Source organism: Loxodonta africana, chromosome 20, assembly GCF_030014295.1.
Source record: "Loxodonta africana isolate mLoxAfr1 chromosome 20, mLoxAfr1.hap2, whole genome shotgun sequence".
Lineage (NCBI taxonomy): Eukaryota > Metazoa > Chordata > Mammalia > Proboscidea > Elephantidae > Loxodonta > Loxodonta africana.
This window is the reverse complement of record NC_087361.1, coordinates 4799007-4809034: the sequence shown is the minus strand read 5'-3', so window position 1 is coordinate 4809034 and position 10028 is coordinate 4799007. Positions and strand designations below refer to the sequence as shown.

The 10028-nt window shown below is 41.6% G+C and overlaps 1 pseudogene; it reads right to left on the bottom strand.

Annotated features, from left to right (window-relative positions):
• Positions 1 to 1253: 1253 nt before the first annotated feature.
• Positions 1254 to 1927, bottom strand: LOC100660227 (protein FAM204A-like; annotated as a pseudogene).
• Between the last annotated feature and the right edge of the window lie 8101 nt (positions 1928 to 10028).

Here is a 10028-nt window from a genome sequence, read left to right as displayed (position 1 = left end):
TAATGCTATGTGTCAACTTGACTAGGCTATGACTGGTTTGGAGATACTATGTAATCATCTTCCATTTTGTGATCTGATGTGAGCAGCCAGTCACTGCAAGGGGAGTTTCCTTGGGGATGCGGCCTGCCTGCAGTATATGAACGGGTGTGCTGGCAAAGCTCGCTCTTGACCCTGCATACACTCTTCTCATTGTCTGACCTCCGGTTCTTGGGATGTGAGCCAGCAGAGGCCACAGCCTGCTGCATGACCCGCAGATTTTGGGTTCATCAGCACCTGCAACATGAGCCAGCAGAGGTCTTCAGCCTGGCATCTGACCGGTGGGTTTGGGACTTGCCAGCTCCCACAATTGTATGAGCCATTTCCTCACAATTGAGTGAGCCATTTTCTTGAAGTAAATCTCTCTCTCTCTCATTCTCTATATACATGGTTTTGCTCCTCTAAAGAACCCAGACTAAGACAGCTTTTTTTTTTTTTAAATAGAACAGAAGGAAATAAGACTATATATTTATTTTTGTTGTTGTTGCTTTGTGTGTATAAATGCACTCTGGAAGGATACACAGAAACCAACAAGAAGTGGTGTGTGGAATGGAGGAGTGAGAACTGGTTAGATGGGGAATGGGAGAGGGGATTTTCATCTCCATGTATGTATGAATATATGTATGAATATTTTTTATATAGTCTATGATGTTTTTAATTGAAATATTTTTTCTGAAGGTACACAAAAATTAATTACTTTTACTACATGACTGTGAACTATCAACTCTACTGTCTCCCAATAAACAGTCAACAATTACTTTTATAACATTTAAGTAATTAAAGTCAGCAGTGAGACTTCCTTAGCTCTTATGACCAAGCCATCATAAACAAACACCAGTCTTCCAAAGCACATTCTAGAGCCAGTGCAGTTAGATGACATACAGACAAGAAAGTGCAAGGAGCTTACTGGCTGTGCTATACCAGGTGGATGAGGAGCAAAACGACTTTCTACTGTAGGTCTACGTAAATAAATAAATGAATCCTATCATTTCTTTCTGTGTGTATGCTTAGAGTTCTTGTACCAATCACAGAATGCTCTGCTTCAGTAGCTCCTTAGAAAACGACTGAAAACATTTGATAATCAACTCCCAAATTTTATGCTTAGTTTTTCTACTTTTATTAGTTTCTTGGCATATTTAGCATAAGCAGGAAAATCTTTTCAGTAAATCGAGCACTTGGGAGTCAAAAAGATCTTGAAACACTCTAGCAAGTTACTTCTATCCCATGTTGGTTTTGGTTTCCCATCTCTTCTTTGCTACAAATCCGCATACAAATTTCTTCTTTTTTCAAACAACCTGTGAATTTTCAGCATCCTTTTTGGCTTTTCCGAAGTTGAGGCAGGCGATAGCTTTGGCAATTTGAACACCAAGCTCTCGAGTAGCCAGCGGGTTCCTTGTCCATCTCAATATCCCATTCTTGCACAGCCTGGGCTATGCTTTTTTCAAGACCTGACTTGTCGTTGATTTCTTTTTTACAGGGGATTGAACCGACTCCAAAATACTGAGTAAGCGCCTTCCGCTGGGTTTCGTTAGAGGATGTTCACTACGAGGTGTCGCTTCTTGCTTCAATTTACCTTTCCTGGAGCATTTCCTTTTTTCCTCCTGAATCTCGAGGTTGAGGTTTGCAGTTCAGAATGATTTTTATGCAGTTACTGAGATTTATCCCGCATGTGTAAGGAAGTTCTGGAAGGGTACCCTGTATAGGCATTTGCATTTGGCTCTGTTTCGGTTTTTGGTCTGTCTCTCGGGAAATCTGAGATTTCTGTTTCTCTAGTCATCTCATCTTTAGCTTCCTGTAAGTGAAGTCCAGAGCTTTCTGATACGGCTTCATCTTCAGAATTTAACTCAACATCACTTTCATTTAGGCCAAGAGGTAGCAGCTCACGCCACATCCCTTATTTGGTGAAGCAGTATTCTTTATCTCATGTTCATGAGAGGCTCTGATTAATATCGGCTGGTTGGGAAGCCAGCAACCGTCTTAAGGCCCTGTCAACATCTGTATGCATATTTTTAAATGTTTGCATCTAGAGGTTGAATTACCCATTTAAAAAACATCTCAATTGTAAAAGGGGTGTAAAAATGAATACAGATTAAATTGTTGTGAGAACTGGGATAAAGCAGGTGAAATTTAAAATACTTTAGTTTTTAAAATAAAGGAAGGAGCCCTGGTGGCTTAAGTACTCAGCTGCTAGCAGAATGGTTGGCGGTTCAAACCCACCCAGTGACCTGCTTCTGTAAAGATTACAACCAAGAAAACCCTATGGGGCCGTTCTACTCTGTCACAAGGGGTTGCTGTGAGTTGGAAATCGACTAGAGGGCACTTAACAGCAACAACAAAATACAAGGATGGAGAAGATATATTCTTTGCCCCCAAGGATGTTCGTATAGCTCCACGTGGTTAAACCTAGAAATGTACTCACTCCCTCTTGTTCACAGCACACAAGGAACAAGATGGTACCGGGAGTAGGTTACTGACCTCATGGCCAGAATCTTATCATGAAATAGAGCACAGAAAAATGACAGTTTTCTGTTCCAGAATGATCAGTTGGCAGCCATTCATTTTATTGATTTATTTTTTGTCTACAAATGGATTTGTGAACTGGAGAAGCACTTCATTGTTTTCAAATAGAAGCCGTTTGGACATTGTCATTGAAAAAATCTATTGCTCAGCTGGTCCTGAAATAAACTGTGTGATTTTCTTCAAGCTTGGACATTCTGGTTCAAAATCTATTTGAGAAATAGGTGGTTGAATGGCAAATGTCAGAAAAATGATTTAAGGCTATACTTGTGAAATTATTTGAATTTTTGGTAACAGAAGATTAATGGCCACAGCAATCTATGGTTTGGAGCTTGACTTGACTTAAAGTTTGCTTCTAGCTTCAATTTGACAAGTATTTATCTAGAGCGCCCTATATTCCTAACACTGTTTTAGATGTTAAAAGGGCTTCTAAAGAGATACTAGATAACATTCAGTCCCTGTGCTCAATAAGGTTTTTTTTTTTTTTTTCTTCCTTTTAGCAGAAATATCCAAAGCAGAATGGGAGTCTTCATTTCCATGTAATAAAACCAGGGCAGGAAGAAATCCATACTGGGTGGGGTTGTCATGGAGAGGGGGGACCTCAGGTGAACTTGAAAGGATTAAGTACCCAGTATGTGAGAAGACACCAAAATGAATTATTTTCAGTAATAACAGTGATCTCCGTTTCCTCATGGCTAGACAGACTCAAATCTTAATTGTACATTGCAATGGGAAGATTAAACAGTGAATATAAAACCATGCAAACGTGCAGACAGCTAAAGATTTCTACTTAACCATTTGTTCCTTGATAAGTCACCTTTTTATAATGAAAACTGGGGGCAGGAACTGGCTTCTGAAAACATCAAATAAACTCTCTGAGGTGTGAAAAATTAAATCTCCTTCTACTTTTAGCCTGGGGATTGTGCTGGACCCAGGCACAACAGGAACACTCCCCCTGGGTGTTGGCAGAAGCTGGGTGTTGTCATGAGCTCCCTTGGAAGAACTTGAAAAATAAGCAGAAAAGTGTTTTGAAGGAAGTTAATTATATATATATCCCAGGTGGTGCAGCGGTTAAGTGCTTGCCTGCTAACTGAAGGGTTGGTCGTTTGAACCTACCAGCCTTTCTGTGGAAGAAAGTTGTGGCAGTCTGCTGCCATACAGATTACAGCCTTGGGAATTCTATGGGGCAGTTCTACTTTGTCCTGTAGTATCGTTATGAGTCCCAATCAACTTGATGGCAACGGGTTTGGTTTTTTTGGTTTATATACACATGCGTGTGTGTTTATATTTATTTACATATGCACATAAACACATACAGGCAGTTGCAGCCAAGTCGATTCCGACTCATGTTGACCCCATGTGTTGCATTGTAGAACTGTGCCCCATAGGGTTTTCAAGGGTGGGATCTTTCTTCTGAGGCACCTCTGGGTGGGTTTAAACCGTTGACTTTTTGGTTAGTAGTTGAGCGCTTAAACATTTGTGCCACCCAGGGACCAGACACACACACACACACAAACCCATTGTCATCTAATTTTGACTCATAGCAGCACCATAGGACAGAGTAGAGCTACCTCATACAGTTTCCGAGGCTGTAATCCTGAAGGAAGCAGACTGCCACAGCTTTCTGCCCAGGAGGGGCTGGTGGTGCCAACTGCTGAGCGCTTCACCACCGCACCACCAGAGCTCCTTCACACACACACTCAAATTCTTTAATAATTTATGAAACATAATTTTAAAACAGTTTCATGATTTATAAAACTACAATCCATTGACAAAGCTGACACCAATTTCCTGACACCACAGATCACAGCCTGTGGGAAGCTGTATTTCCTCCCCACTCCTCTCCAGTCGGTGGGCACCTGCCTGCCTTGCCTACAGTCTCCCGTGTGACCGTTGTCGTTGTCAGAAAGGAGAGATGGAAAGCAGTGCTGGGCTGCTGGTAGCCGTGTCTTTTGTAAAACACATCTCCCCCTCCGCACCATAGGGCTTTACCTTTAAGCCTGGGAGCCAAGGGCGGTTCCTTTTGAACTAGGCTAGTGGCCAGCATCGTGGCCCCAACAAAATTAATGAAATGACTAATTAGATGCAGAATATTACGCTACCATTACAGTCCCCTAAGGTGTAAAAATGTGACAGCCTCCATTTAAGGAGCTTATGGTCTGAAGGAAATACAAACAGACCTCAATTTCCTTTTTTCTCACTTGAGTGAGTATCTCTAAAACCGTTCTGTCAAATCAGTAAGGTTCTGTCAGGGAGAATAAGCTCCTTTTAGTATGTATGCAGAAAGAAACCTAAAGAGTTAGAGCAGTGAGCACAAGTCACTTTCCAAAGACGTAGTAGAGGCCCCTTACAATAAATAGCATCCCTACAGAGATTACCCAGTCTTCTCATTCCTCCATCTCGAATCCAAAGCGTGCACCATTCACCTAAGACACTGACAGCATAGTATTAAAAACATAGAAAATTAATGGTTGCGACCTTTTTAAGAGGATGTGTACATGAAGGGAGAGGCTCCAGGTTCTGAACCTGAAGAGCCCTATTTGATAGATATAAATAATGCATTTCTCAGAGAGCAACCCTCTAATTTCAAAAATAATTGAACTACATGGTGCTTTTATGTGAGTAACCCAGTGTGGAAGTCTACCGATAGCACTTAAAAGAATTTAAATTTCTGAGTATAAACACTGAAGATATCTACCATAGTGGTTTCCCCAAGTTGTTTTGGGATAAAAATATGGTAGCATTTAAGAGTTCTTTTTCAGTTATTTGTGTTCTTGCCTTTCTTTCCTATCCATGTTGACTCCGTGAAGTCAAAGACCAGCAGCCCATGACCAATTTGGGAGTTTGCACTAAATTTGCGTGCGCTAAAGAAGGGAGGCATTAGAGCAAGGCAAATTTTCATGGATCTTACTGCCAGGCCACTTTAAGTGTTGATAAGGAAAAATATCTCTTCTAAATTTTAAAAAGCAAAGATGTCACTTTGAGGACTAAGTTGCACCTAATCCAAGTCATGATATTTTCATTCGCCTCATATGCATGTGAAAGCTGGACAATGAAAAATGAAGACAAAGAAGAAATTATGCATTCAAATTTGTGGGCTTGGCAAAGAATGCTAAATATATTGTGGACTGCCAGAAGAACAAACAAATCAGTCTTAGGAGAAATAACATTCAAAATACTCCTTAGAAGCAAGGATGGTGAGATTTCAGCTTGGTGACTCTGGACACGTCACCAGGAAAGACCAATCACTAGAAAAGGACATCATATTTAGTAAGATAGAGGGTCGGCAAAAATAAGGGAAACCTTCAGTGAGATGGGTTGACACAATAACTACAGCAATGGACTCAAGCATGCTAATGATCGTGAAGGTGGCACAGGATGGGACAACATTCCGTTCTGTTGTATGTAAGGTTGCCATGAGTTGGCAACTGACAGCAAATAATAACAACAAGGCCAGGTGACCAGCTGGGTGTTATACAGAAAGCAAGGGTGCTCTCAGACCACCAGAATCAACTGCCAGACCTTGCATTGTGTTATAGGCTCCTTTGAGCTGGTCCCCTCCTACCTGGGGCATGCTTTGAAATTGTCTTATATGGTCCTCAGATTTTAGTTGTTGTTTTGATCCCTGATGCACCTTTGCCCAGGCCCTGTTCATCTTTCTCTCTTTATTCTGTTTTCCCAAAGAACCTTGACGGGATGAGCTCAGCTCTCATCATCTGCTTTTGCGTCTCAGCTGCACACTTTGCTCCCCCTCAACTATGTAGTTCTGAAAGCCCTCAATTTTGTAACTCTCGGGAAAGACACAGTACCCCTGGGTGGAAAGCCTGTTCTAGCCTCTTTAGCACCTCCAGACACCAACTACAGAGGCTGTGCAGGTTAGGCTGTTGCCTTCAGGCTCCTGGCAGCACTATTTTTCACGAAACTGGGCACTCCAGTTGCTGTTAATCTTCAGGGTTCCACTATTGAAAGAAAGCAGGAAACAGAATAAAATGTGCTCTGGGAAAAGAACTTTGAAAAAATGATTTGAAAGCCATCTCCCCAAATTCTGAGTTCTGTGTCAAGGCATGTGATACAAATTACTTGATTATCATAAAGGGTGAATGTGACAAAAAACGTGATGTGGTACCAACACCTGGCTTCTTTTCACGTTATAGAACTAATGAGGTTCAAAGGCTCCTTGATCAAAAAACGTCTTTCCCAGTAGCTTGCCATTGTCTTGGAAAATTCAAATTTTCATCTCCGGAGGCCTCTGTTCAAATGCAGCTATCTTTCCTGGGAAGCAGACGTACAAATTAATCACCATTAATGTAGTAAATGCAATTAGTGATTCTGTGTCCCAGCAGAAAAGGCTTCTGAAAAAAGAAAACATAGAACAAGTATGTTTTAATGATAGAATGAGTTGAGAACGTTTTCGAGGTAAGCTGTCCAATAGCATAGACACTAGCCATGTGTGGCTATTTAAACTTAAATTCAAATTTAACTTAACTAAATAATTTAGTTCCTCAGTCACAATAGCCACATTCCAAGTGCTCCATAGTCAGACGTGACTAGTGGCTGCCATCTTCACAGTACAGACTTAAAACATCTCTGTTATTGCTGACGGTGTTATTGGGCAGCTCTGGCCTAGTGTACAGGGGATGTAATGGAGACAGCATGTGTCATGGATTGAATTATGTCCCCCCAAAAATGTGTGCGTCAACTGGGTTAGGCCATGATTCCTAGTATTGTGTGGTTGTCCTCCATTTTGTGATTGTAATTTTATGTTGAGAGGATTAGGGTGGGATTGTAACACCACCCTCACTCAGGTCACCTCCCTGATCCAAAGTAAAGGGAGTAAAGGGGTATGGCCTGCACCACCTTTTATCTCTCAAGAGATGAAAGAAAAAGGAAGCAAGCAGACTTTGGGACCTCATACACCAAGAAAGCAGCACCAGGAGCAGAGCGCGTCCTTTGGATCCGGGGTCCCTGCACCTGAGAAGCTCCTCGACCATGGGAAGATTGAGGACAAGGACCTTTTTCCAGAGCCGGCAGAGACAGAAAGCTTTCCTCTAGAGCTGATGCACTGAATTTGGACTTTTGCCTACTCTACCACGAACAAATAAATTTCTCTTTGTTAAAGCCATCCACTTGTGGTATTTCTTGACTAAAACAGCATGTCTAAAGGGAGGGTCTCTATTTGTGCTTGGAATTCAAAGAGCACCAAAGAAATTACTGGAAAGGAGGTGGGGGAGGGGAAAGGGCTCCAGCAGAGAAATGGGATCACATGAAGTAGAAGTGGCATTGGCTATTTCACAATTTTGCCTGGATTCTCATGATTATATGTTCTGCTTGGAAAAAGCGGAATTTTCCAGTTAGTCATCTGTAGGTTCTAATTCTGGCTCTGCCCACCACTGCCTGCGTGGCTGGGGGCAAGTAATCTAACTCTTCTTAACTTCTTATCTGTAAAACGGAGATAATAATTTCCACAGCGCACCATTCTCATGAGGATTGAAGAGAATATATGTGGAACGTCTGGTATGTTGTAGACACTCGATAAATTGGAAATATTATATGGAGCCGCTGGATAGTGCAAACAGTTAAGAGCTCGGCTACTAGCTAAAAGGTTGGTGGTTTCAACCTACCCAGAGGTGCTTTGGAAGACAGGTGTGGTGATCACCTTCCGAAAGGTCACAGCATTGAAAGCTCTGTGGAGCAGTTCTACTCTGCACGCATTGGGTCACCATGTGTTGGAATTGATTTGATGGTAACTAATACCATCACCAACATATCATAGAGTCCATTAATATACCGTGGGGCACTGACTGTGACACACACATTTTTGTACCTGTATCAGGTAGGAGGAAACCCTGGTGGTGTGGTAGTTAAGAGCTACGGCTGCTAACCAAAAGGTCGGCAGTTGAAATCCACCAGACGCTTCTCGGAAACCCTATGGGGCAGTTCTACTTTGTCTTTTAGTGTCGCTATGAGTCACAATTGACTCGATGGCAACGGGTTTGGGTTGGTTATCAGGTAGGAACTCCATAAATAGTTATTGGATTTAATTTAACTGGAATACTCCCTCCCTCTCTTTTTCATATGCTCACTTTCACTATGAATAAGGATCTTGTGAATGAAAGATGCTGTGCACATGCTGATATTATTGGTATTGCAAGAGTAATTAACATGAAATAGGATCAGAAGACAACGCTCCCTTGGAAGCTAATCTTTTTAAGTTAATGGAATTGAAATATTATAATTCATGTAAAGCACTTAAATGGTACTGCTTGGACAGTTAGTGCTTGTTATTTATATTTGAATTTTAAAAATCACGTCCTTCATAGAATTGCTTGAGGGCATAAGTACAAAGAATGAATACATTAATTATCATAAATGAATCATTAAACAGAAACAGTAATTAACATCTTAAGCTAATATCTTTTTTTGAACAGTAGCCCTAGCGTTCCTCTACTGGGAAAAGTTGGTTAAAAGAGGAGATAATTGGTAGAATATTGGATCTGAAAATGAAATCACATGAGTTCATCTAGTCCATTCCACTGCCTTCATATTTAAAGTCATGTGGACAACAGAGGGCTTGTCATAGTAAAGCTCTTTATAAGATATACCCTTTTTTTTTTTTAGGCTTGCACTCACTGTACAGTTACAGAGCTTTGGAACACTTGCCCCAGATGGGCAGATGTGCGCGTGAGGCCCAAGACGCTGAGAGGCTGAGAAACCAGGAAGCAGAAGCTGAAGTGACAGAGAACACAAGAAGCTGAGCTACCTCAGTCTCAAAAGTTATGGCCATGACCTCAGGGGTTTCAAAGGTGGAGCCGTGGCCTCCGACGTTTCTAAGGGTGGAGTTGTGACTCAGATGGACTAGGAGAATGGTGTGCCTAAAGCCAAGAGAGCAGAGTTGCTGTCCCAGTGGGTCTGGATGGCAGAGCTGAAGCCCAGGGCCAAGAGGCCTCCACTCAGAATCCAGAGTGTGGCCAATACCTAGAGGCTGGAGGGCAGGGTTATTGTGTTAATTGTCTCAGAGAACAGAGGATCATTTTCAAAGCTTTGAGGGCTACGGTAATGTGTTCTGCTGACTTGCTTGGTACCTGTTATGCCTTCTTTTCCTCCCAGTTTCTCCCATTTGTAATGGAAACGTCTAGCTTGTGCCTGTTCTGCCATGGTACCCTTGGAAGCAGATAACTTGTATTCTAGATTTCACAGATGAAGAAGAATTTTTGGAATTTGGACTTAGAGTTAAAATTTTGCTATGATATGATGGGGTGAATATGTTTTGCATGTTGCAAGGATGTGATTTTTTTGGAGGCCAAATGGTGGAATGTCATGGATTAAATTATGTCCCCCCAAAAATGTATCAGCTTTGTTAGGCCATGTGTGGTTGTCCTCCATTTTGTGATTTTCCTATGTATTATAAATCATAATCTTTGCCTGTGGTTAAAAGGATTAGGGTGGGATTGTAACATCACCCTTACCCAGGTCAC